Source organism: Ambystoma mexicanum, chromosome 2q (assembly GCF_040938575.1).
Source record: "Ambystoma mexicanum isolate Mex_15411 chromosome 2q, UKY_AmexF1_1, whole genome shotgun sequence".
Lineage (NCBI taxonomy): Eukaryota > Metazoa > Chordata > Amphibia > Caudata > Ambystomatidae > Ambystoma > Ambystoma mexicanum.
In genome coordinates this window covers 1,018,305,954-1,018,321,541 of record NC_090924.1, presented here as the reverse complement: position 1 = coordinate 1,018,321,541, position 15,588 = coordinate 1,018,305,954, and positions in this window count along the sequence as shown.

Below are 15,588 nucleotides of genomic sequence, written 5' to 3'. Positions count from 1 at the left end.
GGAAGGAGTGGCAGCTGTAGGATCCCCACTGCCACATCATTTCGATGACATGGATCCGCGATCACCCCCACGATGGCAGGGTAGATTAAGGCAGCGAGTAGGGAACATGTTGGTGAGTAAGATAAATAAAGGGCCGGTAGTAAGACAGGAAAAAGACATAAGTGCAGAGGCCGCTGATACATAAGGGAGCAGGTAGGCCACACTACATTCCGTGGGCCCAAATGGACACAAACAACCTGTTGAAGCTCCTCCCCCCACTTGCGGGAGGGGCAGGGAAATGGATACATGCATTTGAGAAAAACACGGCAGGAGTACCATTAGCGATAGGTGATGTAAAGAGTTTGCTAGTGTCCGCTGTCGGTGATCAGGCAGACGCTGTGTGGGAAAAAGCAGGGTTCCCGGGAGTGATGATGAGTTGTGACTGCCACGATGGATCACCCTTCAACAATGTTCGAGCGCAAGTATGGGACGCATTGCAGTGCACGTTTCCAGATATTCCAGATTTACATTTAGTGATGCAATGTACAATGGAGGAGAATGAGGATCCTACGCAATTCATACTGCGAGTGCAAGATTTGTGGAGAAGCGAAACTGGCACGGCGTGGAATCAATCCACTGCAATGTTCTACTTTATTATCAAAAAAGGGCTCCTAAAGGAGGTACTGAAGGCCTTGGATAAAATAGCTGGGATAGAAACCAAAGGTTGGCCAGAAATTCAGAGTATAATTGTACACCACTTTAGGAGGATCAAAGAGAGAGAAAAGGAGATAGCACAAAAAAGGTTGGCAGGCGAAGCGAAACTAGTGCAGAACAAATTGGTGAAGGTCGCCGCCATACACGCTAGCGTAACTGCTGATAGAGAGAACGAAGGGGCAAAAGTGTGGGAAATAGACCAGTTGGAATAGCAGCGCTGTGGGCCGCAGGAGAACAAGGACAGTGGAACGGAGAAGAACCACAGAGAGGACCGCAGTGACAAGAAAGACCAAGCAGAGGAAGAGGTGGGTACCGAGGCCAGAGAGGGGGGTTCGGAGGTATGGGAAACAGAGGGTTTGGTGGGCAAGGGATGAGAGGAGGACAGCAAGGGTCATGTTGGAATTGTGGAAGATGGGGACACTATTCAAGAGATTGCAGAATGCGGCCGTCAGGGTACTTTCAAGGGCAACCACCCATGGACAATGAACAGGTATGGGGTTGCCCACACCCAGGTAGTCCCTATGGACTACCAATGGGGAGTGGAAGACCGCAGGACCAGTGTTATAATGAACCCCAAATGCAACAAAGACAGCCACAGCCACATCACAGTGCATCACAGCCCATGGCACGACAAAACACTGTAGGGAACGCCAGCAATAACAGCTTTACAATGGCTGCAAACTGTGCACCTGCCCCATTCTGTGGTGTAACAGTAGTTGGAGATAATGGGTGTCATTACGAGGTTGGAGGTAAGGGATTACCGGCACCGGTAAGGGTGCTGATGCCGGTAATCCCTTACCTCCGTATTCCGAGTTCCCTTTGCGGGTCCTTCCTTACCTCCTGCTTTTAGCAGGAGTTAAGTACGGGACCCGCAAAGGTACCTCGGAGGTAATTACGGTACGGTAATTTACGGTGCCGTAATTACCTCGTTCCCCATTCCCATTGAGCCCTATGGGGCAGAAATCGGAATGGGGATGGGCAAAAGGTGAATGGGGAATTACCGGTCCCTCCAACCCTGGAATGGACCCGTAATTACTCCATTCACCATGCCGGATTTGGGACGGTTTCGGAGGCAACCATGGAGCTAATTACTCCATAGTTAGCTCCAAACCCGGAATGAAGCCCAATGTCTTTTCAGTGCCAGGACAAGAAAGGTACGCAGATTAGGACAGCCCACAGGGAGCACTTCCTATCCCAGTCCTATCTACCACCCTACGTGCAGAAGAGAAACCACTAGTGGGGGCAGAGATAGGAAATAAGCAGTTTATCTTTATGGTAGACTCAGGAGCAGAAAAATCATGTCTTATGGAAGGGCGGTTTCCGCTCTCAGGTAGGAATTTGGAAACGCAGGGGTTCTCTGGGGCTATTTTAAAAGTTCCTTACACGAAAGATCTTGACATAACGGTGGGGGGAAAAACAGTGCGCGCACCCTTACTGTACCACGACGACGCACCAATCAAGTTGCTGGGAAGAGATTTGCTAAGCAAATTGAACATGACCCATTTAATTTACAGAGCAGGGAGTAGTGTGTTCCACCCCAGGAGTGTGCCCAGTACGAGCAATGTTGATGATCAGTACAATAATGAATGAGGTTGCAGTGCGAGGGATACCCATTGATATAGGCATGTTTATCTATGGCATCAAGGTGTTAGCCCGAGTAGTACCTGAAATAACAAGAAAAGAGTGGAGGACACCATCAGACTTTATATTTCGCCCAATCACAAGTGTAGATGTTGTGCCAGGCACGATAATGTCCATAGACATTGAGGCAGTTCAGGTATCGAGCAAACGTATTGTGGTCATAGGCTTGGACACGCATGGGTGCGAGTGGAGAACTGTGCTATGTATAGATCCCAACATAATGCTCAGAGACATAACTGATGAAGAATTATTCACTGATAATGAAGACGATGGAGGGATAATAATGGAAATAAGCATACCATGTGACATTATGATCCAGTACAGAGGGGTATACAACCCGCTTATGGACAGTGTTAGTCCCCACCAACAATATTTGAGAAAGACATAGCAAAGGTGGCGCCAGAAATTTGGACTACAGGCCCCCATGATGTAGGGTTATTGCATGAAGTGACAACCATAAAGATAAAACTCAAACCAGGTGCCATACCGCCGAGAGTGAAACAATACCCAATATCCAGAGAAGCAGAAGAAGGAATTAGGGAAACAATAAATGCACTCCTGAGCCAAGATATCATAGTGCCATCAAACTCCCTGTGTAATACAGCAATCTTCCCAATCAAAAAAGCAAAAGGAGGGGCATGGAGGATGATCCAAGATCTCCGCCCACTGAATGACGTCATCCAAAAAGAATTCCCGTTAGTGCCTAACCCGTCATCAACACTGTGCAGTATACCTAAAGAATCGACATGTTTTACTGTGGTTGACTTGAAGAATGCCTTCTTCTTTATACCACTTGTTCCAGGATCACAGTACCTCACAGCATTCACACTGGGAAACAACAGATATGAACATCGCAGACTCCAACAGGGGTACTGCGAAAGCCCCAGCATTTTTAATAGGGTACTACGTGAAGATATTGGGAACATAAATGTAGAGAGCACCATTATACAATACCTAGACGATCTACTCGCCTGCAGCAAAATAGAGGAAAAGTGCAGGGAAGACTCCATACCACTACTAAACGTGTTAGCTGCAAAGGGGTACAAGGTGGATAAAGGGAAATTACAATACTGCCTTGCCGAAGTTGTATACCTCGGACAGTTAATATCAAAAGACGGAAAACGAATACTCCCAGACAGAGCAGCTGCAATACGCAAGATAATCATACCAAAAACAGTGAAGGACATGCAAACATTTCTTGGCATATGTAACTATTGCCGAGCATGGATCCTTGATTACGCAGCATACACACGTCCATTACTGCAAGCACTAAAAGAAGCGCAGAAGAATAGAGCCCCAATAATATGGACACATGACATGATGAGTCAGTACTTTAGACTAAAAGACCTCATTGGAGATGCTCCAAGATTATGAGAGGGAATTTTTCCTGTTCTCACACTGCAATGGAACACTGATGACAGCAGTACTGACACAAAAAACATCATTAGGCCACAAACCATTGGCCTATTACAGTGGAACACTAGACGCAGTGATGCAGTGCCACAATTGGGATGGGATGTTCAGTAACACTATATGCAGAGCATTCATTATTTGTAATTCTCGAGCGGTCAAAATCGACACTGACAACACAAAGAGCAACAGCATATGAAATAATAATTTCTAGCCCTGATGTACATGTAGTTAGGTGTAAAACGGTAAACCCAGCAACGTTCATAACAGCCATGCACAATGGAGGACATGCAGGAACATGACTGTGCAACGTATGCGGGGGAGGGTGATGATATTCCCAAAGCAAGTGAAAACGCCCTGAAGGATGGAGAAATATACTTCATCGATGGCTCAGCATCAATAAATCCGGAAACAGGAAAAACATGTAGGGATGGCAGTAGTATGAATGGAAGAGGACAGCTATGAAACAATCGTCCAAAAGCGCCTCCCATCCCATTACGCCGCACAAGAAGCAGAGCTAACTGCACTAATTGAAGCATTACACACAGCCAAAGGATGCACAGTTGTGAAAACAAAATCAAAATAATATCGAGGCTGAGTACCCCGAAAGGAAATACACCGAACACGGGTTACAAAGGAACATTCAAAGTACTTTATTTTATACTGAATCCAGTTACGAAGAACAGAGCAAAATCAGATAGCTATCGGCCCTCAGTGCAACACAACGGACTCCAGCGTGGTTCAGTGAGAGACGCTGTAAATTAGAATGCATTGATCTTTTATACTCTTCGTGAGCACGATGTCCAGCCCTACTTCGGGTTAATATTCCGCAAATACATCACCGATCTAGGGTTCATGCCGAGTTTCGCACATCCACATGTAACTGGTTTGCTTTTAATAAATATATCAACAAGCCCATATGGCAACTGTGTATTGTGGGATTTCCCATGCAGTTCTTCTCAAACATTAATACAATGTAGTTAAACAAGTGTTCTACATCAGTACTTGAATACATTGTTCTTAACATATGCTTGCAGATTAGTTTAATTGCACGAGTAATCCTTTAAACACAGGTCAACGAGGGACAAGGTCTCAGTTCACGACCTCAACAAGTGGCCTGCAGGCAAGTTACATATTAGCTACATACAGAGGTCAAGACAGCCATGTTGTATTTTGGAATGACATTGTCCACCATTTGAACTCACAGGGTGACTTTACAAAGCGAACCTAAAATGTCGTATTGACCTAAAATGGCGGTTTACATTGATTTTAAGGTCAGGACCTTGCAACACAGATTTCTTCGCAAGCGACTTATAAGCAGCTTGGCGTAGGCCAATATACACATATTTATTGCGATAGGAGGCACGATATAATTTCCCATTTGTCAAACCCTCCTTTTGGCCTATGCCAAGTGCTAAAACTACTTTGGATCTCCTTGCAAATAACTCCATGCATCATCATCCAGGCACCCTCAATTGCTGTCGAAAATATCTATTGCCATTAAGTCATTCGCTAGAAATTTTTTCAACACATATTCTTTTGAAGTTTAATCTGGGGCATACACTTTATGTCCTATCGTACCTATCGCTTGTCCGCAACATCCCCCTAGCATCGAACATATACTAGGTAGACACTGAATACAGCAGCAAAGAAACAACAGAATTCCCAAAATAATCAGCAAGACCGAAAGTAGTTTCCAACCCCAAGATCGCAAGAAGTACCAGAACCAAGCTCTAAGATCCCAGTTTCCCTCAGGAACATGCACTTCTGAACTAAGGAAGTGCAGATTCTGTATTGCCTTGAAGATGGTTGGGAGGAATCTGGTACGAAAACACAGCAAGCGGACCCCACAAATTTACACACTCCACCACGTTCAGCCAGAATGACATCTAATGCCATCCGGTTCTGAAGTGCTACTAGTCTTATCGCCTTCTGTTCTAGTGTCATATTATAGAGTATGTCCGTGGTCCGGTTGATGGCTGTCTCCAGTACTCTCGCTAGTCTTCTGGTATCGTCGGAATTTGCTATCTGCCCCCAAAATGGCACAACTTATTTTGCTATAACTCCCAAGATTTGTGCTGGAGTGTCACCATTCTCGTCCCGTCGTGGACGAGCCTTTGAAACTTCTTTTGTACTAGCTATAAGCACCCCAGGTAACATGATCCCTAAATAACAGGTTCCATGCCAATCCCTGGGCAACCATGGGAATGCTACATTACCACAGACAAAGTAGACAGGTTCGCCTACATACAAAGGTCTGTTTTCCCCAGGCAAATTTGCAACGTTGGCACAAGCTAGAAAATCTCCCATTGAGTGAGTTCCATTCCTCTGTATGCAAAAAGAAACTGAATCGGGGCTATGATTAACAGTGTAAGAAGGAGGCATGGCATCCTTATTGCCTATCAGAGCCATCTTAAAGGAAATCAAAGATTGGAAAGGACGAGACAGTCTAACAGAAGGCCTAATAGAAGCAACATTAGGTTTACTCCTGTTTGCGAAAAGCGAGCATCCCAGGGGAGTCAAAACACGTTTCTCAAAACTATTCAAATTGGTGCCATCAAAATTCCCTGAGATGCTATCATTCCAACGGCCAAAGAACAGTGCTCTAAGAGAAGCATAACAAGCAGTTGTCAAAGGTAAAGGATGAATATACCAACCTAGCACCTTATCCCCATGTTGCAGTAAATGTGAGCAGACCCAACAGTTACACTTATAAAAAATGGCATGTGTAGCATTCATGATAAGTAGCAGAGTGTTATTGTGGTACCTTTGTCTATGCTGAGAGTCCCTATGGGACAGAGTATGCAAATGTACAAAGGAAGTAGGAACAGCAGGTACATTTTCAGTGGGCAACAAGGATTCTAAAGGATGCATTTCCTCTAGGTACCACAATCCTAAGACAGTGGGCCTCATTACGACCCTGGCGGAAATCGAAAAACGATGGCGGAAATGCAATACCGCCATCGAATAGCGCTCGGTGCAATCATGACCCGTCACCGCAAAGTACGATGCCATTAGCGACACCGTAGTGAACGCCAACGCTAACTGCACCAAGTACGCGCGCGCGCGCCATGCCAAACCGTAATTACCACCATGGCGCAACGGTACGCGAATTCTGACCCTAGCGGACATGCACCTAACGCCATCAAGCACGGCGGAAAGTACCATTCCGCCATGGTGAGAAGTACGGCATCGCGAACCAACCGTAAACGGCCCTACTGAGTGCCTGTACACCGCTCCCTGGCCACATTGTACAACTCCCCGTAGGTGCAATGAAGTCACACAATGCAACCAGTGAAATGTACTAGTCATCCATGCCTGCCAACGAACAAATGAATCTCAAGAGGGGCCAATGGGAGCTGCAGGGCACAGATGGCACGAATACAGAAGCTATACAAATGGACATGACCTCAGTCTCCCACCAAGAAACGCACGCAAACACAGGCACCTGTGACCAGCCATATTCCGATAATCACATCATTCCACCAATCCAACTGGCTGACTGGCATCTGTCACACAAAAGCTAATCCCCCGCCCCTGAGCATGACATCATCAAAACAGTCATATTGGCAGCCCTTATCCCTGACCTCACTGGGCTTCGTAGGCAAACGCGCCCAGCACAGTACCACGCAACTATACTCCGAAGCTGGAACCCAATGCAGATCTCCTCACAATACATCGCTCCCCAAATAGGAATATGCCACATCACTTGCAAAGAAGAACGCTACACGGTTCACATCAGAATAGAAATTTAATGCACAACAAATTCACCAAGCCCATACAGCCATTAGGCCATGAACTCCAAAATACATTTCACCATTGTGGGCTGCATCCGCAATAAATGACCAGCTACTTCTTGTGTGACGCCCTGTTCCTTCTTGGTACACAGGGGCTACATTCTCGTACGAAAAGGCAACATGGAAGCGCCTAGAACCGCAGGGCCGTCCCAATAGGGAGGCACTAGTCCAGCTGAAAGGCCGAAATGTTGCTCCTAGCCACTAGTACTGCGTAAGGGCATGTGGCCCATTGGCGATCGTCCCATAAGATCGTAATGCTGCTCCACTGATTAACACGAAGCAGCAGGTGTCGGGAGTAAAATCCATCTGCAGGAGTGGCATACAGATGGCAGTGGCAAAAGGGGAGGAGATACCTGTCACCCAAATGAAATGAAAAAGAATAGTATGGCCATCAGAACTACATTTGAATTACTCACTTCAATGATCACACCAAATCCACAGCCATATGCATGCTAGCCCACTCCAAAGGATCATCACCACCCAAAAACCACTTGCGAATCATAACTATCTATATCGAGGTGAAAACACTATCACAAACGAGTGTACCTGTGCATGCGTCTGTTAAAACAGAATCCATTAGATGGGATTGGTAACGTGCATAGACACAAGTGTTTGAAGGCGCGTCGAGACAGGGAGGGCTCAACAAGGCCAGATAGACGATGGTCCCACTATGGCAGCCCTGCACCACATAGCGCAGGGGAGGCGGGTAGATTCCAAGAAGCCCTGTACATGGCAAACTCTGTATCAAATCATCTGTCCATGCATCCATACATCATTCCCTCATCCCGTAATGAAAACGCCTGTTTCCATACTCACATAACATGTGAAATTTCCATTGAGTCTGTGCGTTATGCAGCCTGCAAAATCCACTGTGCCCCAGCCCGTAATTCCAGTGTTGGGAAGTAACATGTATTTGGGAACGTCCGGCCTTATCGCCCACTTCGCTATTGCGCATCCCAAACTATTCATATCAATCATTGCATCCTCGCCATGGCCCCTGTCCCAAGGACATTGAACAATAGAACGTTATATTTGCAGTCAGACCTGTGGGCATCTCCTCGCCGCTAGCTGAAAACCGAAAGCGCCGCCCTTCGAATTCCTCATTTGCAACATCACGTCGAAAAGGCATCTGTGGCCGCTTGAAATCACAAATTAATCCATCTAGTGCGGCTGTGTGTGAAAATGGCAACTGCCTTCACTCACAAATGGGACGCCCCGCCCGTCGGTGAACCTCGGTACAGTGTTGCATGAGGGTCCACCGTTACTCGAGTACTACGTTCCACTGACCCTTCACAAGTCTGTTCGCGACTGCAAAGATAGTATGTGAAACAATGGGACCATAGCCGAATGAACATATCAACCAATGTTACACTGCCATCGGGTACAAATACATGATTGTAATAGCAAGATGCCATTCGTCGAATTGCAGCGTTGTGTGCGGGACGTGCTCGCCCAAAGGGGAGAGCAGCTTGCACAGGTGGAATGAATCACCACAGGTGGAGGCCATACAGCCTGAAAACACATAAATTGCACACCCTGTCTCCTCCCACAACCACACCCACTCCGAAATGCTACCGGCAGGACTAGCTATGTTGGCCCTGGGGGACCTGATAGCACTGCAAGTACTCCAACTTCAAGAAGAAGACGAACACCAACTACAACCGGCCGCACGGAGGAGACGCAGGAGGAGGAGGAGGGCAAGGCAGGGCCAGCAAGGGCCGCTAGCACAGCCACTACCACCACGCAGGCAGCCCGCAATCCCACGCCTCCGAGCACATCCGTTCAACCTCACTGATGAGCAGATCCACACCCTCTACCGTTTGGACCGGGACACCATAACCGCCATTGTGGACATGACACAGGCTGACCTTGTCAGCATGATAGATAGCCCAACCGCCATCCCACCCCTACTGAAGGTGGTGTCTGTACTCCACTTCCTGGCCACAGGCACCTACCAGCACACAGTCGGACAGTTGCATGGCATTTCACAGCCACTGTTCTCACGGACACTATTGCAAGTGCTCGATGCCCTCCTGCAGCACGCAGACGACTACATCTCTCTACCACGCTCGGAGCAGGAAATTACCAACACAAAAGTGGGATTCCATGCACTTGCCGGCATACCGGGTTGCATTGGTGCCATCGACTGCACCCATGTGGAATTGGTCATCCCACATGCCATGGAGGCCCAGTACCGCAACCGAAAACAATTTCATTCTCTGAATGTACAAATGGTGTGTGACTCCAACAGGATCATTACACATTGTTGTGCCCGATTCCCTGGATCAACCCATGATTCTATGGTCTTGAGGAACTCTACAATACCACGCTACATGGAGCGACACGCAGGGAACAGATCCTGGCTACTCGGTGAGTCTCATTTCATGCATGATGATGTGGGGTATGTGATGCGGCAATGACCTGGCAGGAAGGGGGGGGTGCGTACGTAGCAATGGCATTCCTCAAAATTCCTTTATTGTCCACATACAGGTGATGCCGGGTATCCACTGAAGAGATGGCTCCTCACACCAGTCCGGAACCTACGGGACCAGCATGAGGAGGACTACAACCATGCCCACTCACGTACCCGTGTAGTCATAGAACAGGCATTCGGCCTACTGAAGACTCGTTTCCGCTGCCTCAGCAGGTCTGGCGGGGCACTCCTGTACCGCCATGTGAAGGTTGCAAAGATGGTCATGGCATGTGTCATGCTCCACAACATGTGCGTACGTAGAAATGTGCCCATGCCCCCTGACGCAGAACTGCAAGCACCTGAAGATGGTCATGATGAGGGTGGGGATGTGGCAGCACCTCAAGGAGTCCGCGAGGCACAGGAGGGCCGTGACATTCGTCAGCATCTCATAGATGCATGCTTCTAGCACTCACGCCTGGTGGCTGATACATGGACACGGGACTCGTGGCACTGTGTGTGTCTGGAACATGCACAATATGGACTGTACGCCTATAATGGCCTCGTACACAAAGATCAATGTCCACACATCTCATTGGATGATCGTGCATTGTTTATGGCATATGTGATATCATGTTAAACACCCTATCGACCCGCCACCCAAGTGAGCCCAACACACCCCCTCCACCCTCCTACCTCCCCCCCGAACACCAGTGTCCAAAGATGCTCATTGTCAGTGGGCAGTCGCTATTGCAAGCCCCCTCTCCGGGTATCAGGGGCACCCCTGCCTGTGGAGCGCAGGTTCCTCCCAGATCTACGTTGGGGGCTGCCCTGGACGGAACTTGCAACGGATGATGTCTCTGCCTGCTCACGTCCATGCATGTCCCTAAGGGTTTGTGAGAGCTCAGTGAGCACACGGCGCACTGCGGCAAGTTCGGCACATACGTCTTTGGACGTCGCATGCAGTTCCCCCCTCAGGCTCTCGGTGCTTCTCTCCATTTGTACTCTCAGGCTCTCGGTGCTACTCTCCATTTGTACTCTCAGGCTCTCGGTGCTACTCTCCATTTGTGCCCTTAGTGTCTCTGTACTTCTCTCCATTTCTGCCCTAAGTGTCTCAGTTGATGTTTCTATGTCTGCCTTAGTGCCCCCACATTCATCGGCATGGTCCTTGAGGAGCGTGGCCAGTTGCTGCTGTTGCACGATTACCTGGTCGAGGGACTGTTGCCTCTGCTGGGCCATGGCCATTTGCGGTGGTGTCACAGAGTGGCTGATCACCTCATGTTGCCTTGCCACAGGGCTTGTGGGGGATGGCCAGTCGTCGTCTTGTGGGTGCCACTGCGTGGTATCCTCATGGTGTACGGGATGGAACAGACAGGGGGATTGAGACAGGTCATGGATGGATCTAACTTCGACATCCCCGTTTTCTGTGTCGGAGCATGCTGCCATTAATGCAGTGTCACCTATGGTGCTGCTGCCACCAGAAGCAGTGCCTACTGTGGCATCCATTGGGGGGACCTGTAGTGGTGCTGTTGTGGGCATGCTGGCTGCTGGGGTGCCTGTTGGAGTTCCCTCCTCTGTGCTGCCACTTGATTTGTGCTGCTTCCGTGTCTTGATGCGTGCAGCTGAGGTGGAGGGTCTTTGGCCGTTGGTCTTGGCCCTCTTTGCAGGTGTGCTGGTAGGGGTGTCCTGGAGCTCGTCGTTTGGATCGGACCCTGTGGTGGAGTAAAGGAGGGCGAGCGTTATTAATGGGTCTGTGGGAATTGGAATGGCAATGTATCACATGCATTGGGGTGGTACCTGAGGGTGATTTGGGTCGGGGCCTTGGAGGTGGTTTCATTTGTGTGTGGAGTGAGGGTGCAGTTGTTTGGCAGCCTGCAGTTAGGGCGTGCCTGCTGCACGTGTAGAGGGTGTTTTTAGGATTTTTAATTATTTATGTATTTGATGTGAGTTTTAAAGTGTGCTATCAGGCCTATGTATGTGGACGTTCTCCTGGACATGTGTTACTGTTGCACTATGTGGACACGTGGTACTTCACATGATTGGACATTGTGGTTTTGGCATTGTTTTATTTGGGACACCTACCTGATTCTTCGGATGTCTGCACTCCTTTCTCCGTCCCTCCGACTCCCTCTATGCTCTCCATTCCAATGGTGGAGGCACAGATTTCTTCCCAGGGGGTCAACTTGATGGGTGATTCCGATCCTCCCCCGGTAGCTGTGGCAATGTTGCGGTTGGCAGAAAGTATGCTACGGACGCGTATCCGCAGGTCGTCCCATCGCTTTCTGCATTGCTGTGGGTTGCGGGGTGCGGTCCCCACCGCACTTACCCGCTGTGCCACCAGGGCCCATATGGCCTTCTTGTTCGCAAGTGCCGTCCTGGTCATTTGCGTGGAGAAGACGGCGGCAGCATTCTCCTGGAGGGTCTCTGTGAGCACGGTGAGTTCCTCATGGGAGAAGTGGACCTGCCGCTTGCGGTCGCACGCTTTCTTCGCTACTTTTGCCATTTTTCTTGGTTTCACTAGGGTGGATGACGGGTTGGGATGTGTCTCAGGGTAGTATTTTTAATGGTTGTGTGGAATTTGTGGTTTTATAGGTGTACGGCGTGATGTTTCCCGTTCCGGGACCATGCTTTTACTTCCGTTTCCGTATATTTCCGGTCACCGTACTTTCCGGTTGGCGCTCACTGCGGTGTCCGCTAAGATGGGTGGCGGTATTGCACCTAGGGCGCCGTACGGCGGCGGTGTGGGCCGTTTTGGGGTCCTTTCCGCCATCGCGGACTTTGCACTTCTGCCATGGCGTGGTGCTCGTGCCCGATGGGTCGGAATGAGCCGCACTTTGCTCCGTCGTGCAATGGCGGAAACGCTATTTACGCTATGGCGGTCCGGTCGGTTGATTTCCGCCAGGGTCGTAATGAGGGCCAGTGAATATTAAAAACCCAAATATCATTATAAAAACACAGCAATACGTTTTCGGTGCCCAGGCATATTGTCCATTGTCCTGGTTGGTCACCCCTTCATTTACAAGTCCCATATGAGCGGTAGCGGTGGCAGGCATTGTAACAAACGTCAAACGGAAACCCCCAATGTTCATTGCTGGCGACTTCCCGGCCACGCGACTTCTTAGTCCTTCCACAACCCTAGCCAACAGAATCCCCTTTCTCAAATTAGGGCAAAAACAAGCCCTCAATGATCCTTTTCTTCTTCGAATGCACAGCTGAACCGTGCCGTAAGTCTATTTTCTTGGACGCAGATTGTACCTTGCTTTTCCTGGTACTGATTGATCCGTAAACAATGGGTCGTCACTTCCCGTTGGAAGCAACGTATCAGAGACAAGTGAAGATGGCGAATTTGGAACAGCAGTTTCCGGATGCAAAACTTTTAGAGAGTGTGGAGACGAAATGGCTGTTTCCTCAAGCCTCACGGGCTCAGAAAGATTCTCCGACACACTCTTGGCGCTATTTACTGCTTTGGGATCGTTGGTTGCAGCATTAGCGAGGGGTTCTGTTTCTTCTGTAACGTGTGGCACTGGGTGAGGAAGTTTCTTGACATGGGACGCGTGGATCCAGTTCTTTCTTCCAGAGACCTGCACCGCTGTTTGGGTAACCAACAGGACCTGGAACGGCCCACACCAGCGAGGTGCAAGGCAGAAAGAGCGCTCAAATGCCTTGATGATCACCCAACTTCCAGGCCGTATACTGTGGCCCGGGCCCTCGTATCGCACAGGTAAAGCTTCTCGTACCTGGTGATAAATCAAATACAGGTTTTTAGTCAACTGGCTGCAATAATCTGAAAGTAATACATTTTCAACATTTCTCAACGAATTACATTTAGGAAGGTTCCAGATATTGGCAGGTCTCCCCATTACCACCTCAAATGGAGAGAGCCCAGTCTTTGTTTGAGGGGTTGTACGCATGGATAATAACACGATCGGTAAGGCATCCGGCCATTTTAACTTAGTGTCGGCACACGTCTTAGCGAGCTTGTTCTTGATGATACCATTGTGTCTTTCTACTAGTCCGGCGCTCTTAGCATGTGTGGCCGAATGGAACCATTTGTCGATCTCTAATGCCGCACATATCTGCAGAATTACAGCAGCGACAAAATGTGGACCATTGTCCGACCAGATAACTCTGTAGCCCGAACCGCGGGAAGTACTCATTTAACATGGTTTTCGCAGTAGTCATGGCTGTATCATCTTTAACGGGGAAAGCCTCAACCCATTTACTAAAAGCACAGATGACCTCCAGCACATATTTTTTATTGTCACATCGTTCCATTTCAATAAAGTCAAAGTGGATAACTTCAAAGGGGACAGAGGGTGGCCCAAAACCTCCCCTTGGAGTTGCTGTCCCCTTTCCCGCTTTGTGTTGTAGGGAAATCATGCAATCCTGGACACAGCGCTGGGCAATTTTTTAAATTTTGTCATTTGCCCAAACTTTTTCTAACATCTTTGTCATTTTCTGGGCACATGCATGCATAGGACCATGGGCCATGATGACCATCATCATTATATACGTGTCAGGGAGTAGCCATTTCCCTTCAGCTATGTCCACCCAACACCCGTCTTCATCAAGTTTTCCCAGGCCTTCAGCCCACCTCTTGGGTTCTTCTAATGTGGCATCAGCTTGGATATCCCGTACAGACCCAACACCCTCATCCATTGCATAAGCATTTACAGTCTCCCTTGAAACATACATCTCCGTAAGGGGATTGGTAAGCAGTTTGTCTAGCTATCTGATCAGCGAAAGCATTCCCTTTCCCTATGTCATCTGTAATCTTTCGATGTGTTGCACATTTCATAACTGCTAACTGAGTAGGGAGCGCAAGCGCTGAGAGTAGTTGCACTATTAGGGAGCCATGTTGGATTTTAGTGCCATGTGAAGTTAAGAACCCTCTCTCTGACCAAAGTCTCCCAAAGTTGTGAACCACCCCAAAGGCATACTGACTATCAGTATATATGTTTACTGCAAGCCCTTCGGAAAGTTCAAAAGCTCGGGTCAGTGCTATAATCTCTGCGGCCTGCGCAGAGTTATGCATGATTCTCTTGGTTTCCACGACCGTGCTTAATGTGGTGATTGCATAAGCAGCTGTGGATGTACCATCCGGAAATTTGAAGCAGGAGCCATCACAAAACAGCTCTCCTTGCGGATTATCCAAAGGAGAGTCTTTCAAATCAATTCTACCCTTTGTTTCTTGTTCGGTAGTATACAGACAGTCATGTGACTCTTCATCGCCGGAAGTAGTGCCTTGCGGGAAAGGTAGGAGTTCAGCCGGATTAAGAAAACAACACCTCTTAATTTGAATGTGAGGAGCAAACAAGATCAATTCATATCTCATCAACCGTGCAGAAGTGAGGTGTTGCGTTTGGGTTCAGTTCAATAGAACATCTACAGAGTGAGGCACCATCAGTGTTAGATCATGGCCTAGGACCATTCCCTCAATCTGTTTTACAGACGCAGCAGCAGCAGCGACAGCTCGCAAACATCTTGGCAAAGCGCATGCTACAGGATCAAGAGCGGAAGAAAAGTAACCGCACGGCCTATTCTTCCTTCCATGTTGCTGCGTTAATACAGCCAAAGCACATCCATCACATTCATGCACAAACAACACAAAGGCCTTTTCATAGTTTGGTGTGCCCA